The sequence below is a fragment of the Talpa occidentalis genome, unplaced genomic scaffold (genome assembly GCF_014898055.3).
Source record: "Talpa occidentalis isolate TD23 unplaced genomic scaffold, MPIMG_talOcc4v2.1 talOcc4.10, whole genome shotgun sequence".
NCBI lineage: Eukaryota > Metazoa > Chordata > Mammalia > Eulipotyphla > Talpidae > Talpa > Talpa occidentalis.
The window spans coordinates 58,818,845-58,836,876 of NW_023600993.1; the positions used below are offsets into that span (position 1 = coordinate 58,818,845).

The following is an 18,032-nucleotide window of genomic DNA, read 5'->3' on the forward strand; positions in this document are numbered from 1 at the left end:
GCTTTTCAGTTTGATGTAATCCCACGTGTTTATTTTTCCTTGACTTTCTTTGCTTAGGGTGATGAGTCTTTAAAGTTGTTACTGACATGTATGTCTTGTAGTGTTTTACCTGTATTTTCTTCTATATATTTTATGGTTTCAGGTCTTATGTCCAGTTCTTTTATCCATTTTGAGTTGATTTTTGTGCATGATGAGAAGCAGTGGTCTAGTTTCATTCTTTTGCATGTGGTGGTCCAGTTTTCCCAGTACCATTTATTGAAAAAAAAACTGTCCTTGTTCCATTGCGTATTATTTGCTCCTTTGTCAGAGATTAGTTGTTCATATATGTGTGGCTTTATTTCTGGGCTTTTCATTCTGTTTCATGGGTCTATGTGTCTGTGTTTGTTCCAATACTGTACTGTTTTAACTATTATGGCTTTGTAGTATAGTTTGAAATTTACAAGTGTGATACGTCCATTCTCCTTTGTTTTCATCAGTAGGGGTATGGTTGTTTGCCCTTTTTTTGTGGTTCCATATGAATTTCATCAACATTTGTTCTATTTCTTTGAAAAATGTCATTGAGATTTTTATTGGAATAGTATTGAATCTGTAAATTGCTTTTGGTAAGATGGCCATTTTAATAAAGTTAATTCTTCCAGTCCATGAGCAGGGGATGTCTTTCCATTTCTTTGTGTCTTCTTCTATTTCTTTTAACAGTGTTTTATAATTTTCTTTGTATTGGTCGTCCACCTCTTTTGTTAGGTCTATTCCCAAGTATTAATTTTTGTTTGTTTGTTTCAATTAAAAAAGGATAGTTTTCTTGATTTCTTCTTCTTCAGATTGATTGTTTGTGCATAGGAAGGCTACTGATTTTTGTGTGTTGATTTTGTATTCTGCTACTTTACTGAACTGGTTGATTATTTTGAGTAGTTTTTCTGTGGAGTTTTTAGGGTTCTGTATGTACATTATCATATCATCTGCAAATAGTGATAGTTTTAGTTCTTCTTTCCCTGTTCATATTCCTTATATGTATTTCTCTTGTCTTATTGCCCTGGCTAGGACCTCGAGTATTATATTGAAGAGCAGTGGTGAGAGAGGACATCCTTGTCTTGTTCCTGATCTTAAGGAAAAGCCTTCTGCTTTTTGCCATTGAGAATAATATTGGCAGAGGGTTTGTCGTATATGGCTTTTATCATGTTAAGGTATGTTCCTTCTCTCCTGAGAATTTCAAGGGCCTTCTTCATAAATGGATGTTGGATTTGTCAAATGCTTTCTCAGCATCTATTGGTATGATCATATGATTTTTATTTTTCTTTTTGTTGATGTATTGGATTACACTGATCAATTTTCATATGTTGAACCATCCTTGTGCCCCTGTGAAGAATCCCACTTAATTATGGTGTATTATCCCTTTGATGCATTGTTGGATTCTGTTGGCAAGGATTTTGTTGAGGATTTTTGTATCAGTGTTCATTAGGGAGATTGGCCTGTAATTTTCTTTTTTGTGTTGTCTTTGTTTGGTGTTGGTACTAGTATAATGTTGACTTTGTAGAACGTATTTGGTAGTATTCCTTCTTTTTCAGTTTTTGAAAGAGTTTGTGTAGGATAGGCACTAGTTCATTTCTGAACATTGGGTAGAATTAATTTGTGAAAGCATCTGGTCTTGGTCTTTTGTTTTGGAGAGTGTTTTGATTACTGCTTCAATTTTGCTGCTTGTAATTGGTCTGTTTAGATGTTTCTATTTCTTCTTTAATTAGCTTTGGATGATTACATCATTCTAGGAATTTGTTCATCTCTTTTAGATTGTTGACTTTATTTGATATAAGTGTTCATAGCAATTTATCATTACTCTTTTGATTTCAGTGGGGTCTGTTCTGATATCTCCTTTTTCATTTGTAATCCTATTTATGTGTTTTCTCCCATTTTTTATTTTGAGCTTGGCTGGAGGTTTGCCTATTTTGTTTAATTTTTTTAAAATAAATTTTATTTTTTATATTCCCCATACAATTGCAATCCCCTTATTTTGACCCCAATCCCTCCCCTCCCCGCCCCCCACCACCCATAGAGTGTCTCTGGTTCATAGTTGTTTGTTGATTTTGATTTTCACTTTCTTATAGTTATTCTTTTCCTGGTCGCTTATTTAGGTTTTCTAGATTCCTGCTATGAGTGAGACCATCCGGTATTTTTCCTTTTCTTTCTGGCTTATTTCACTGAGCATGATTCCTTCCAGTGCCATCCAAGTTGCTGCAAATTGCATGTGTTTATCTTTTTTCAATGCTGGGTAATATTCCAGTGTGCATATGTACCACATCTTCTTGATCCAGTCATCTATTTTTGGGCATTTGGGCTGTTTCCAAAGCTTAGCTATTGTAAATATTGCTGCTATAAACATAGGGGTGCAGGTGCTCTTTGGAATTGGTGTTTCTGTGCCCTTTGGGTAAATACCTAGGAGTGGAATTGTTGGATCATATGGAAGCTCTATGTTTAGTAGGTCCAAAAATCTCCACACAGCTCTCCATAGGGTTGGATCAGTTTGCACTCCCACCAACAGTGCGGGAGAGTTCCTTTTTCTCCACATCCTCACCAACATTTGTTGCTAGTTTTTTTAATATGTGCCATTCTCACTGGTGTAAGATGGTATCTCATGGTAGTTTTAATTTGCATTTCCCTGATTACAAGTGATGTTGAGCATTTTTTATATGCCTGTTGGCCATTTGCATTTCCTCTTCAAAGAAGTTTCTTTTTAGCTCCTCTGCCCATTTTTTGACTGGATTATTTTCTTTGTTTTTGTTGAGTCTCATCAGCTCTTTGCAGATTTTTGTGATCAGTCCTTTATCATTAGTGTTATGTGCAAAAACTTTTGGTTTGATTCAGGATCATCTTCATTTTATTTTATTTTTATTTTTTAAAGATTTATTTGTTTATTTATACAAGCACTGGGTACAGTCAAAAGCTCAGGAGAGTAAGATAATTCACCAGAGCCAGAGTGGGGAGCAGAACAGGCAGAAGGACTGAAGTACACTGCTGAGGGGAGCAGTGGGCACGGCAGGAGAGATCTGTGCACCATATGGGATCATCACCAGAGGACGGGGATCAAACTAGTGCTGTAGAGGCTGTGGGCAGCTTCGCAGCTCAGTGCTCAACCGCTTTGCCACTGGGGAGACCCATCATCATTTTAAAGGGAATCTCCGAAACCAAATAAATATTTAATTGTCTGAATGTGTGTGCATGTGTGCGTTTGTGAGGGTATATTTGTATGTGGTTTGTGCTCTGTCTGTATGTGCATGTGGTATGCCTCTGTGTGTGTATGTCCATGTAGGAGGTGTTTGTGTTTTTTTAATTGTATTTGTGTATATGGCATGTGTTTCATATTAAATTTGTATGTATGTTTATGTGCTGAAATTGTGGCAGTGGGGATCCTCTGTTCATGCTCCTTTAAGCTTTTGAAGCTAACATAGATACATAGGAAAAGCATAAACAACATGCTGTAATGTTTCTTATAATTTTGTTATATCAACCTAAGCAAAGTCCAAGTGGAAAGATGACTGAAAAAGAAAGACATTGGGTGTTTAAATCCAACAAAACATTGGGGTTAATGCTGCAGACAGGACAGCTGATGAAGTTTTCTGCTATTAACGAAGACTCAGAGTCTAAATGAATTTGCAATGGGGGGAGGCTGGGGAAAGTTCCATGGAGGGCAGCTCTGCCTTTCACTCTCCCAGCCCAAGCTTTTATTGAAGATATGAACAAAGGAACAAGAAAATAGCATGCAGTTGTGTTTTTGCTTATACAGATTAATAAATTACTACTGAAAACAAGCTTTTCTTGGTTAGTAGGGAACACATGCACAAACCAGCACATCCTCAGAGAACCGGAGTCAATTCTGCGAAGAAGTTCCATTTGCAGAACTTCTAACATCCTGGAATTCTGTGTGCAGAGTAACCAGGCATTCTCAGAAGACTCTGGCTCCCCTTAGGGTGAAGAGCTGCCAACAGGTTAACATTTTCCTTTTATTTTCTTTTTGTTCCCATCTGCTTACACCTGCTTTGGGTGACTTTCAAACAGGAACAATGGGCCTAGCAAGACTTTAATAAAAGGCAAGCAAAGCTGGCAAAACTGCAGAGAAAAATTGGAAGTACTCTGTTAGGGAATTGTGTGTATGATTTGTTGAGTTTTCATATGGTATGTTCAAGACCTTCCTTATTCAGTCAAAACAGGTGCACACAAATTTTAATAAAAATATTTTTGCCCTGGGTCTAAATTCTAAAAGATTTGCCTCCCTGGTGGCACAGGGGTTAAGTCTTAATGCTATCAAGCTATCACTATCCGGCCACTGCAGCCTGAGTAAAATTACAGGTCATGGAGATACCCGTATGGTGCAACAGATCTCTCCTGTCTCACCTGCTGCTCTCCTCAGTAGTGTATTTCAGTAGATCCACCTGTTCTGTTCCCCATTTTGTCTCTGGTGAATCCTCTTACCCTCTGCACCTCTGGCTTACATACCAGTTCTTGTATGTGTAAATAAATAAATAAAATAAATCTTTAAATTCTAAGAGATTAATTGGCTGTGACCCCACCTAAGGATAACTAGGTGATGCCCTTGACAAGGTTCCATAGCAAACACAGAGGGGCACTCATTGGCTGGTTGTAGTGATGTTTATGCAAAGCCCAGGATGCTTTTCTGGAGCTGTGACCTTGGATAGGTTCCATTTTCAAGGAACATTTCCTACAGAAGCCCATTTTATAGAACTAACAAAAGAGAGACTATCTTTTTATTTTTTTTAAAGATTTGTTTATGCATTCAAGAGATGGGGTACAGGCCAGGGATTTGGGGGGTGAGAGGATTCACTAGAGACAAAGTAGGGAGCAGAACAGGCAGATCTACTGAAATACGCTGCTGAGGGGAGCAGCGGGTGAGACAGGATAGGTCTGCTGCACCACGTGGGATGTTCCCAGCAGGCCAGGGATCGAACTTGCACTGCAGAGGCCGCGGATAACTTCACAGTGCAGTGCTCAACCCCTTGAGCCATGAGGGAGGTCCTTAATCAAAGTAAAAAGTGGTTGTCTGGAAGCTACCCATTCCACTTCTCCTTTGAATTCCCTTCCCTAGAAGTTAAGGCTCAGTGCTATCACCACCAGGGTTTGAGTTACATCCCTCACCAAGGAGCTAGCACACACAGCACAGCAGACCTCTTCTGCTTCCCCCCTGCTCTCTCAGCAGTGTGTTTCAGTAGACCTTCCTGTTCTGCTCCTCATTCTGTTTCTGGTGATTCCTTTCACCTGCCTCACACCTCTGACCTACACACCAGTTCTTTTATGCAAAAAAAAATAAAATAAAAATGAAACCCATTCCTCTTGTAGGAAGCCACTCTCCACTTTCAAATAGCATTTTGAAAATAATGGGATTAAGGAAACCTTTCCCCAGTTGTGTTTGTACCCTGTACGTTCCAAATTGAAAAGAGATTTTAGGTTAATTAGGTATAAAACACTTAACAGCTCTCTCACAAAAAGTTTCAATACTTTGGCAAATTTCCAATGATTAATTTTGTATGTCAATCTGGTTAGACCAAGATACCCAGGTATTTGGGTATTTTACCAAATACCAATCTAAATGTCACCATGAAGTTATTTTTAAAATGAAATTAGCATATAAATCAGTGAATATTAAGTAAAACATTGCTCTCCCCAATGTGGGTGGGCCTTATCCAGAGAGTTGATGCTTTCAGAGAACAGACAGAGGTCCTTTAAGGAAGAAAGAATTATGCCTCCAGATGACATTTTTTTAAAGATTTATTTTATTTATTAATGCATACAAGAATTGGGCTGTAGGCCAGAAGTGTGTGTGGGGGAAAGGATTCATTAGAGACAGAGGGGGGAGCAGAAAAGGTGGATCTACTGAAATACACTGCTGAGGGAAGCAGCAGGTGAGGAAGGAGATGTCCGCTGTGCCATGCCATGTGGATTAGCTCCCTGGTGGGGATGGAACTCATGCCACAGTGGCTGTTGGTTGATAGCTTTATAGCACTGAGACTTTAACCCCTGTACCACCAGGGAGGCCTGTGATGGCTTTGGTTTTGAGTTGCATTTTCACTACCTTCTAGGCTTCTTGCTTTGCTGACATGCCCTGAAAATTTGGGATTTGTCCTGAAAATGAATCTCTCACTCTCTCTTTCTGTCTCTCTGTCTTTCTCTGTTTTTCTCTGTGTCTCTCTCTATATATATATATGTTTGTGTGTGTGTATGTGTGTGTGTTTGTGTACATATGTGTACATATATGTGTACATATAGAGAGACACACATACATATACATATACATTAATATATAAGCATATACACACAAATATATGTACATATACACACAAAGTAGATCTGTTTTTCTGGACTACCCTGACTAGCCACTCTATTTCTTAATGACTTTTGGGAAATTTTATTGCATTATACAAGCATGTGATGAGTCCTTCTTTTGAACAAGAGTTTCTGCTCACAAAGGGACTTGCTGGGCCTGGTTTTTGCAGCAGTCATTCCCATCAAGATCATAAACATAAGCAGGGAGTCCAATTGTTGTTCTTTTAGCTTTATGACTAGGCATAATATTAATGTTACTGATGAAAAACCATGTCTAGATGAAGATGCACCTCAGATCCTCTTATTGTGGTACATGACACCAATATAATAGACACTAAAACAAATTTTCCTCAGTCTCTCTTATGCATTGATTTGCTTCTTCTTTTCCAAAATTGTGAGGACTTGAAATCTGGTCTTCAATATAGAAAGGGAGCGGAAAACAGTCTCATGCTGATAACAGTGTAAAGTGAAGATGATAAGCTTAAATAACAGGCTTAGACCATGTCAGAAGAATGACTTGCGGTCTATTGGTGCAAGCACCGGAGCACATGTGGCTGCGTGCTGGACTGTTGGTCCTGCCCTACTGTCCCTGCTTCATCAGCAAGAGCAGATTGCTTGAAAGTCAGAAAATTGAGTCACATTTTAGGAACATTGTCGTATTGTCATCCAGAATGTTTGAACTAGAATGGAGGTTTGGGTTCCATGTGTCAGCAGGAAAGGCTTAGGACATTATTGAGGGAGCTCTGCCAGGGATGCATGTGCCAGGGATGTTCAATGCCAATCCTTGCATTTTGAAACAGGTTCTCTCAAGTGTCCTCACCATAGATTTGTCTGGAAGACGTGATCGGGACATTCTTTATCTCCCACTGGAGTTTCCTGAGGATGAAAAATCTTGGGACTGTGTGGCCTGCCTGGATCCAAAGTATATTCTCTGATATTGTCTATGAGTTGAAATCTGAACCTGAGGAATGTCATTTATGAAGTAAAAGTGATGAGAACTGGGGGTGGTCAACTCAGGCAGTGTGACATCACAGAGTGACCGCTTCCTTTGTAGATAGGTATAGGCACATCTTGTAGATAATGGGGTTCCCTTCCGATCACCAACAATAAAGCAACTATTGCAATAAAGTGAACTGCAAATTTTTTTTTTGTTTTACATTGTCTATAACATTATGTTTACCATGTTGTAGCCTATTAATTGTTGAGTAACATTATCTAAAAAAAGTACCTTAATTAAAAATTACTTTATTGCTAAAATTATCATTTGAAACTTTTGCTAGAGCATTTTTTTTTTACTGATGAAAAACCATGTCTAGATGAAGATGCACCTCAGATCCTCTTATTGTGGTACATGACACCAATACAATAAACACTCCCTGACTCCAGGTAGAGGTGCAGAATCATGTGCTACTCACGAGGCCTTTCAGGGGTCCTTGGAATTGGGATCATCAGGGCTTTTGGCATAATAGTACTGACAGTCTACAGGGCAGAAGGACCAACAGGGAAAAACACCACTCAACCCAGTGCCCTCCATAAGGACCACCTTCCTAGAGTGTAATTGAAGAGTCTGAGTTCTGCCATGCACTCCAAGCTGCTACTTCTCCTGCCCAAGTCAGAAGCTGCTGTTACCCCTCCCCAGAATACCCACAAATACCCCTCCCACAAATACCCACATATAGTAGAATGAGAGTGGGGTGGGCTGGAGAAATCTAAATGTCATAATATATATGGGAAAGAGTTGAAAGAAGACAATGAGTACAGCTACCCAAGGGCAGACTGACTTAGTGCTATATAGATGACCTGTGCCATGAGGCCACAGGCCAGTTCCCAGTCTTGTCCTTGGTCTTGAATCTTTCAGATCCTTGTATTTTGACCTCCACTGTTTGAATCTGGCAATTCCAGATATTTCATCTCTTACCCATACAGGCTGGTCGTCTTCCAAATTTCTATCTAGGTGTAGATTTGACAACATCTGAGAGAAACTGAACTATCACAGGTGTTACAAATATGGGCGAGTTTGCTTTAGTCACTCTAACCCCTGGAGAACAGGATTAAGATTCAGGAAAGGGTATATTTGCCACTATAACCCAATTTCTTTTGTGGTTTATCTTCTTTCTGTTACTCTAAGAATACAATGTATTCATGTTGAATTACACACAGATACCTAGAACAAATATTAACTTTTCACAACAAGTACTTTTTTTTTTTTAAAGATTTATTTATTTATTTATATAAGAACTGGGGCAGATGTGCGGGAGGATGAGAGGACTCAGCAGAGACAGCGGGGAACAGAGCAGGCAGACTGAATGAAATACACTGCTGAGGGGAGCAGCGGGTGAGACAGGAGAGGTCTGCTGTGCCATGTGGGTTGCTCCATGGCTGGCAGGGATCCAACAGGCATTGTGGAGGCTGTGGACAGCTTCATAGCACTGAGCTCAACTGCCTGTGCCACCAGGGAGGCCCACAACATTTTGAACCATTAGCAAGATGGTAGACATTTCCTAAATGTCCACTTAATTTTCCAGGCCACCTCTGTCTGGTAGAATCAATACTCCAGGCTACCATGCAGAATAGCTAGTCTGTATTTGCTCACCTTGACCCCTTTTTCCACTTTCCACATGTCCACTGTAAAATAGGTAAAAAGCCATTGTGGGGAGTAAGTATTTTAGTGGCCACTCTATTATATACACAAACACTGGTTTGAAATTAATATTCTAAGGGCTCAAGTCATTACTTTGATAAAGGTCATAGGGATAAGATAATGGGCTTGATTCCATCTCCCAGACACAATGTGTTACCATTAATAATAGCAGCCCCTAGTTATTAGGAGACTTTTATATGCATGATGCCAAGGAAGCTGTTAATGTGTGATATTACTCAGAGGTGGCAGGCAGAGCAGTCTAAAATGATGGACATAGATGCCAGCATTCCAGCACAGCTCAGGTCACTCCATGTCCATGCACCTTCTGTTGCACTTGACAGTGAATTTTTTTTTTTTTTTAAGATTTTTTTTTTAAGACAGGCCAGATGCATGGGAGGGTGAGAGGATTCACCAGAGACAGAGCAGGGAACAGAGCAGGCCGACCGACGAAATATACTACTGAGCGGAGCAGCAGGCGAGACAGGAAAGGTCTGCTCGAACTGGCACTGCAGAGGCAGCAGACAGCTTCACAGCGCTGCGCTCAACTGCCTGCGCCACCAGGGAGGCCCAACAGTGAATTTGTGAAGCCTTTTTGCAAAACACAGTTTGCTACTTTAATGGGGTGCATTCATCTGTCTGTCAGTGTAGTGACTAAATTCCAGTCCTTCCCACCATAAGTTGAAGTTGCTGTGTGGCACTTCAAAAGTGCAACAACAATTAGAAAGGCAAGCCAAACAAATGACAAAAGCCTACACTCATTTCTCCTGTCTGCATTTTCTCTATTTTCTTAGTGAGGAACCACATCAATATTAGTGGAGTGTGTCTGTGAAGGATGGAGCTGTGATCTTGGGATGGCAGGTCAGCTAGAGCAAGAACTAAGGGATAGCTGTGGAACTCTAATGAGAAAGAACAAGAAGCAGTGACAGTTGGGGCCATGGTGTAAGTTGAAAAACTGAAAATTCAGTGTACAAATGAACGAGGAGGAAGATTTGCTATGATTTCTCACTTTGGATGAAAGAGATTGTCTTTGCTTCTTCATCCAGCACTTACTGAACAACTAATATTGCCAGATGTTCCTCTAATCCCTGTAGCTATATAAATTACCAAGGAAGAAAGAAAGAAAGAAAGAATGAATGAATGAAAGAAAGAAAGAAAGAAAGAAAGAAAGAAAGAACAAAAAAAAGAAAGAAAGAAAAAATTAACCCTTGTCTTCATGGAATTGATATTCTAGAATAGATAATATGCAAATAACAGGAAAATGCAGAACGTGTCAAGCCCTGACAGCACAAGTAAGTTTCAAAGGACTTTGATATTTCTAATGCCTGGGTTAAACTCTTTACCCTGATCTTTTCTCACTGTGAGTCTTCAGGTAGATACCTTAAATCTCTCTGAACCTCAGTATCGCATCCACAAAATGCACACCAACACATATTTCAGAGTCAGGAAGGTGGAATGACATGTGCATGGTATGAATATAGGGGATCAGTATGTAAATGTAAATTATTTCACACAAAAATTGTTTTCTTCAAACAATTTTCTTAAGTTTCTACTTTGGATAAGAACTACTTTGAAAATGATTGAATTTTTAACAGTAAATCACGTTTGCTCCTGGTTTAGTTTTAACAGTACTATCTGTTCCAACCCAAATGCCCAAAAATAGATGACTGGATCAAGAAGATGTGGTACATATACACCATGGAATATTACTCAGCATTCAAAATAGATAAACACACGCAATTTGCAGCAACATGGATGGCGCTGGAAGGGATCATGCTCAGTGAAATAAGCCAGAAAGAAAAAGAAAAATACCGGATGGTCTCACTCATAGCAGTCAAGTTTTCACTGCTTAAAAGATGCTTGTAAGGGCCTCTCTGGTGGTGCAACCAGTTAAGATGCAAACTATGAAGCTGTCTGTAACCTCTGTAGCATGAATTAGATCACCAGTCGGCCAGGGAACAGCCCACATGGAGCAGCAAACCTCTCCTGACTAGCCCATTGCTCCCCTCAGCAGTGTACTTCAGTCAATCTGCCTGTTAAGTCCCCATTCTTTCTCTGGTGAAACTTTTCACCCCCCACACCTGTGGCCTATACCCCAGCTCTTGTATGCATAAATAAATAAATCTTTAAAAAAAAAAGATGCTTGTGAAAGTAAAAAATACAGTGTTGCTTATTTACTATTGTGCTTTCCCTTTGAGATTCTAATACCTTTGGAAGTCAGTGGCACGCTCAGATCCCAGCTGGACCTCATCTCTAGCCTAAGTCAACTGCTCGCCAAAGCCAGCCATATCCTTGAATGCCTTCCAGATTTCTATGGGCACTTAAAATCCCTGCTTTGTTCGATATGCCCGAATTTCAACGGGTGTGTGTTTGATCTTGGGCCCTGGGGAAATATTTAGACTTGCTATCTTTGCATTTGCTCTTTTTTCTTTATTTTTCTTCTAACCTCCAAATTTTGCATTACACAAAAATATAGAGGAATGGGGATACCTTTTAATGGCCCTGGAGGCAAAAGAATTACATAAAGTATGGTATATCCCTCAAATCAGATGAAAGAGACTGTGCTGACCTACTTCCTATCCATGCGTGAGTAGTTTGTGGTTTTCATAAAGAAATCACTAAATCAATTATTAGCACAAATGAGATTCTAAGGGTGTGTTTAGCTTAATAATTGGTGCTGGGAAAACTGGACCTCTACATGCAAAAATATGAAACTAGACCATTACCTCTCACCATGCACAAAAATCAACTCAAAATGGATAAAAGAACTGGACATAAGACCTGAAACCATAAAATATATAGAATAAAATATAGGTAAAACACTATAAGACATACATCTCAAAAACATCTTTAAGACTCATCACCCAAAGCAGTGATAGAGAAGGCAAAGAAAAACACCTGGGATTACATCAAACTGAAAAGCTTCTGTACAGCCAAAGAGACATTAACCAAAACAGAGAGACACCCCACTGATTAGGAAAAAAAATCTTTGCACTCCATTCAACTGATAAGGGACTGATCACAAGGATTTACAAAGAACTCACAGAGCTCAACAAAAATAAAATAAACAATCCAATCAAGGAATGGGCAGAAGAACTCAAAAGACATTTCTCCAAAGAGGAAATGCAAATGGCCAACAGGCATATGAAAAAATGTTCAACATCCCTTATCATCAGGGAAATGCAAATCAAAACTACTATGCTGAGATATCACCTTACACCAGTAAGAATGACACATATCAAAAAAACAAGCAACAACAAATGCTGGCAAGGATGTGGTGAAAAAGGAACTCTCCTACATTGCTGGTGGGAGTGCAAACTGGTCCAACCACTGTGGAAAGCTGTTGGGAGTTTCCTCAATCTACTCAAAATGGAGCTACCATATGATCTGGTAATTCCACTACTAGGAATCTACCCAAAGGACACAAAAATATTGATTCAAAAGAACACCTGTATACCTATGTTTATTGCAGCACTATTTACAATAGGTAAAACCTGGAAACAACCCAAATGCCCAAATATAGATGACTAAATCAAGAACATGTGGTATAGAGGAAGAGATCAACATGGCAGCTAGGAAGCACTGTGAATAAGACCTTCCATAAAAAAAAAAAAAAAAAAAATAGTATATAGGGAGGAAAAGCGGCAGGTACCTGTGAGAATTGGGACATGGAAGATAAACGGGCAACTCTGGCAAACTGCCTGAAGAAGAAAGTTGCCATAAAAGAGGACTAGAAGGGAGGAAAGCTCAGAACCCTGCTACCCTCCCCCACCCACAAAGTCGGCACTCTCTGACCAACAGAAAGGAGGAGAAAACAAAAACAAAACCTAAAACAACCAAATAAGAACAAACTACACATCAAGTGGGACTGTGAGTGGAAAGGAACTATTTCAGCCACAACACCCTGTAAACTGGAATTGTGCAGGAATCGCCACAGAGGTGATCAAACAGCTCCAGGCACCATTAGAGAAAAACAAAGACTCCCAGAGACCTACAAATATCCCAAGGCCAGCCTGTAAGCTTGTGCGGAAAAATGGCACCCTTGAAAAGCACACACAGATCGCAGCTGCCCAGGTCCCCCACGCCTGCAACCTAGGCTTTCGGAGAGACGCGCGGGAGCCCTCATTGAGGTGAAAGTCCCTCACTGAGTAATCAGAAACCAGGCGCCCAGACAAGGGAGCAGGATGCAAAAGACACCATTTCTGCGGATACTGAACTGGGCTACAGCCCGAGTCCTGGATCTGAGGGCTTTGTGCGGGATATCCACAACTGTGGGGCACAGGGCAGACATAGCACCACGCCATTGAAATGCTCCACGCCACTCCCACTCTGTTCCCTGCGGCCCACAGGGGAAAAAAAAAAAAAAAACAGTTCTGGAAGGACACTAGGAAAGATCTCTGGCGCCACCTAGCCCAGAGAAAATATCACCAACACCCTATGGTTGGAAACCAGGGATCCCAAATACACCCTCAGACTCTGAGAGAGGGTGGGCCATGCAAACAGGTGTAAGGAGGGAAATAAGGCATGGAGCAAGACCCCAACCTAGAACTGAGAGCCAGGCTCAGAATCTGGGGCATGGGACACGCCATAGCAGCAGGCACTGCACAGGGTGACAGCCAGCATTTTGGATCTGGCAGCCCTGGAAATGAGACCTAGAGTACAGAATTCAGGGTGCGGGATCCATACAGCTGTGGGCACAGCACCGGGTGAACACGGGACAAACACAGCACCCAGCTTGAAAAGAGCCTCTGTGTTGAGGTGCTCCCCTCCACCCCACTCCACTACTCAGAGAACCACTGGGAAAAAGCACAGGTCAGCAAGAAGGTGTCTCTTGCGTCACCTTGTGACCAGAACAAAATCACCAACTAGCTGATTCCCTGTTGGAACTGTGTAAATACAGAGGGAGCAAACTGTAAGGGACAGTGCCCAGCAACACAGCATCAACACCCTGGTGGAGTTTTGTCCTACCAGTGCTGGTCTCTCTCAGTCTGGTAAACAGTTTCTGACATCCCTAAAGAAGCACTCCAGAGAGATGCCTGCCAACACCAGTGGCACAACATCCCAGTGCATAGAACTAATTAGAAAGCACACAACAGGGAGAAGAAAAAATATAAATAACCAAGCAAGCCTGCAGGGGGACACACCACAAAAAGAAATATAGTCACCATAGCTCAACGATGACATGGAAGAACTTCTCGGTCTATCAGATAGAGAATTAATAATCATCATGATTAAAAAGCAGAAAGAAAATGAAAAGGAAAAAAAAATGATTTGAGACAAATACTCACTGAACTGAAGAATGAAATTGAGACTTTAAGAAAGGAAAGAAAAGAAACGCAGGAGATTAAAACATTACTAGAGGAGATAAAGAACTCTGGGAAAAGCAATGAAAACAGAATCGATGAAATGGAAGAATGGATCAGTACTATCGAAGATACAGAAATAAAAAAAGCTAAAAGAGAAAAGGAGAGAGAAGTGCAAATGAAGCAGTATGAGGAAACTCTTAGACAATTATCAAACTCCATGAAGAGAGGAAATGTAAGAGTTATAGGCATTCCAGAAGGTGAGGAGAGAGACAAAGGAAATGAGCAATTATTCAAGGAGAAAATTGAAGAAAACTTCCCAAGTGAAAAAGGAGATGAATATAGACATACAAGAAGCGAGAAGAACTCCCAATTACCATAATGTAAAGCTGGAAAGAATCCAAGGCAAGGAAAAAATAATGAAATTGGCAAAGGGGAAGAAACAGCAAACTTCAAGACAGCAAATGCCAACCAAGAATACTTTACCTACAAAGCTCTCCTTCCTCTACGAAGAAAAAAAATATGGACTTTCCCAGACAAACAGAAACTTCAGAAATTCATTACAACTAAACCCCCACTCCAAAAAATTCTACAAGAAGTCCTAAAGCCAAAACCAACAGAGGAATGACCAAAAAAAGAATAAAGCAAGGAATAAAATCACAAAAAAGACAAACAAAATGACACAGATGCCAACATATCAATATTAACTCTAAATGTAAATGGATTAAACTCATCAATAAAAAGACACAGTAGGATGCATTACAAAAAAAAAAAAAAAAAAAAAAAAAAAACAAAACAACCCTACCTTCCACTGTATCCAGGAAACACATTTAACCACAAAAGATAAGCATAGACTGAAAGTAAAAGTTTGGAAAACAATCCTACAAGCAAATGGACCAGAAAAGAAGGCAGGAGCAGCCATACTTATATCAGATGAAATAGACTTCAAATTAAAAAAGATAAAAAGAGACATAGATGGACACTACTTTATGATCAAGAGGACAATACATCAGGAAGATATAACACTCATCAACATATACTCACCAAATGAAGGGGCACCAAGATGTATTAGAAAATTATTACCAGCTCTGAAAACAGATATTAAATAAAATACATATATAGTGGGAGACTTCAACATCCCAATCTCACCAATTGACAGATCAATGAGACAAAAAATAAACAAAGACACTACAGCCCTGGACTTAACAGATATCTATAGGACACTGCACACAAAAAAATCCGAGTACACATTTTTTCTCCAGTGTGCTTGGATCATTCCCCAGAATTGATCACATACTGGGCCACAAGACAAACATCAATAGATACATGAAAATCAAAATTATTCCAACTATCTCCTCCGATCATAAAGGCATCAAGCAAGAAGATGTGATATAAATACACAATGGAATATTATTCAGCAATCAAAAAAGATAAACTCATGCCATTCACAGTGATGTGGATGGAGCTAGAAGGAATTATGCTCAGTGAAATAAGCCAGAAGGAAAAAGAAAAATATCGGATGTTTTCACTTATAACAGGAATATAGGGGAACCAAATAAGACATCAGTGTAAAAAAATAATAATTACAGTACAAACCACAACAAAGCAAAAACAGACAATTATAAACCAGAGACATACTGCAGGAAAGGAGGAGGGAGAGGGGTGAGAGGGAGGAAGGGAGGAGCACAGGGGACTGTGGTGATGGTGCATGGGTGCGTTGGGGAAGGAAATTCTAGGGGGACTCAATCTGAGGGGGTGGAGGGAAGCAAATATTGTCTAAAAATGTAAAAAAAGGGAGAGATGTTAAAAAAAGAAAGTAAATTGCTTTCAAAAACCTTAACATTTTTATTTACATATATAAATAATTGGATTAAATTACAGACCATTTGCTGAATGATATTAGTTTGTGATATTAGATTTTGCTTGAATGCTTTCTTCCTGAGATGGACTGATTGGGAAGAGGAGTTATGTGGGAGTACCCAGAGACAGAGTTCTGTGGTGAGGGATGGAGGGCAGTGTCTTCAGAGCTGCTGCCGGGGCAGGACCACACTATGCTCAACAGCTGGGTAATTTGGATAGTTGTTAAATATCTGGACAATTTGGCAGTAGAGACACATATTAAAACCATTCATTTGGCTGAATTGGTGATAGTTTATGGACTTAGATATTATTACTGGAAAAAGAAAAAAACAAGAATTTTCCAGGGTGTGTGTGTGTGTGTGTGTGTGTGTACATGGAGTTTATGTTGTATTTCTTTTACTAGGATGTAGGCTAAAGCAAAACATTAGAGTGTTTTAAAAAGTATTTCAAAGACACAAAAGAGTGAAGCAGAGATTCCAAATCTTGACATGTTGAGCATCTTGTATATTCAATCAAGAAAGGACTGTGCTTACAGAAATTTGTGAGAGAGTTACTCTTGGTCACTGTTTAATTGCAGTTCATTTTTTTTTCTTGTCTCCAGGTTTCAAAAGATGATCAGACCAGAAGTTCAGTCTTCACTTCATTCCAGTCTGTGATGAAGATGATTTGTAAGGATCAAACATCTTTTCTTAGCAATGCAAAAACATTTATCGACTTGCCAAGAGTTAATGAACCCTTGGAAGATGACAAAGAAAAATTCAACTGAAGATTAAAGTGAGAACTGATAAGTAATCCTTCTTTATTCAGATTAGTTTTCAATTTGGTTATTAAAGCTCACTTAAAGTAAACATTCTGTCTGTAAAGTGGGTACATACCTGGCAAAGAATTTTCTACTTTAGCCTTCTTACTATTGTTCTTCATTTTTGTAAGGCTGCCAAATGTTCCATGTAAACTCCTTCCACCCTTGAGCAAGGCTGATCCTTTCACCTGTGACTCCAAGGAACTGGGTTTGAAAGGTCTCATATAGGTGAATCACTGGTCCCTTTGGAAACTCTGCCCAGCCACTAGTGGTGAATAATCTAGGTTAGCAGAAAACGAATACCGTGTTCATCCTTATAAAATGGATGTATCATATAACAAGAACTCTATGTGATTTCCTACAAATTTGCCCGCTAGAAAGCTAAGAAGTAAAGGACAATATCCCTGTTATTGTTGATAAATGGTCTGTGGATTTGAAAAATTTCCATTTCAAATGGACACATCTTAGTTAGAAAGGCAGATTGAACAAAATAGGTTTAGAGTCATCAGCCCTACCACAAGTTGTACATGTTGGTCACATAACCTTTCTCTTTGAGTCATGTTTGTTTCATCTAAACATGGAAATAATACCCACCTCATAAAGTTGTTTAGAATCAGGGGTTTGATGCATGTTAAATGCTTTCTCCCAGTGATATCATTATTTCCTAGTGTGTCAGTTTTCTATGCTGCACAGCAAATCACCATGCACTTACTGGTTTAGGACCATGTACACATATAATCCCATTGTTTCTGTAGGTCAGGATTTGGGCATTCACAAGGCTACAGCACAGTTATGCTAGGATTGGGGCTGGGGTTTCATCTGAGGTGGCTGTTGGTAGGATTCTTTTCTTGCAGTTTTAGAATCCATGGATGTTGTATCTCTAAGTCCATCAGGGATGTCTCTCTGCCCTCTTAGCCCATACCTCCAGCTCCACATGCATGCACTCTCTTTTTTTCCACTTTGAGGCTTCCAGTCTCTTTTTGAGGATTTACCTGATAGCTCAGCCAGCAAAATCTCCCTTTCGATTAGTAGAGCATCAGTTGACTAGGAATTTTAGTTACATCTTCAAAATTCCTCACCGTGGCTAGGTAACCTGATCATGGGCAAG

General features: G+C 39.7%; 1 long non-coding RNA gene across 1 annotated transcript in view; it reads left to right on the forward strand.

The window, feature by feature from the left end:
* The first annotated feature begins 10,229 nt into the window (after positions 1-10,229).
* Positions 10,230-18,032, forward strand: part of LOC119231602 (uncharacterized) — a 29,472-nt gene continuing 21,669 nt past the window's right edge. Inside the window, exons 1-2 of the long non-coding RNA XR_005121915.2 lie at positions 10,230-10,254; positions 16,727-16,899. This is a non-coding gene — a long non-coding RNA (uncharacterized LOC119231602). The remainder of the gene's footprint in view (positions 10,255-16,726; positions 16,900-18,032) is intronic.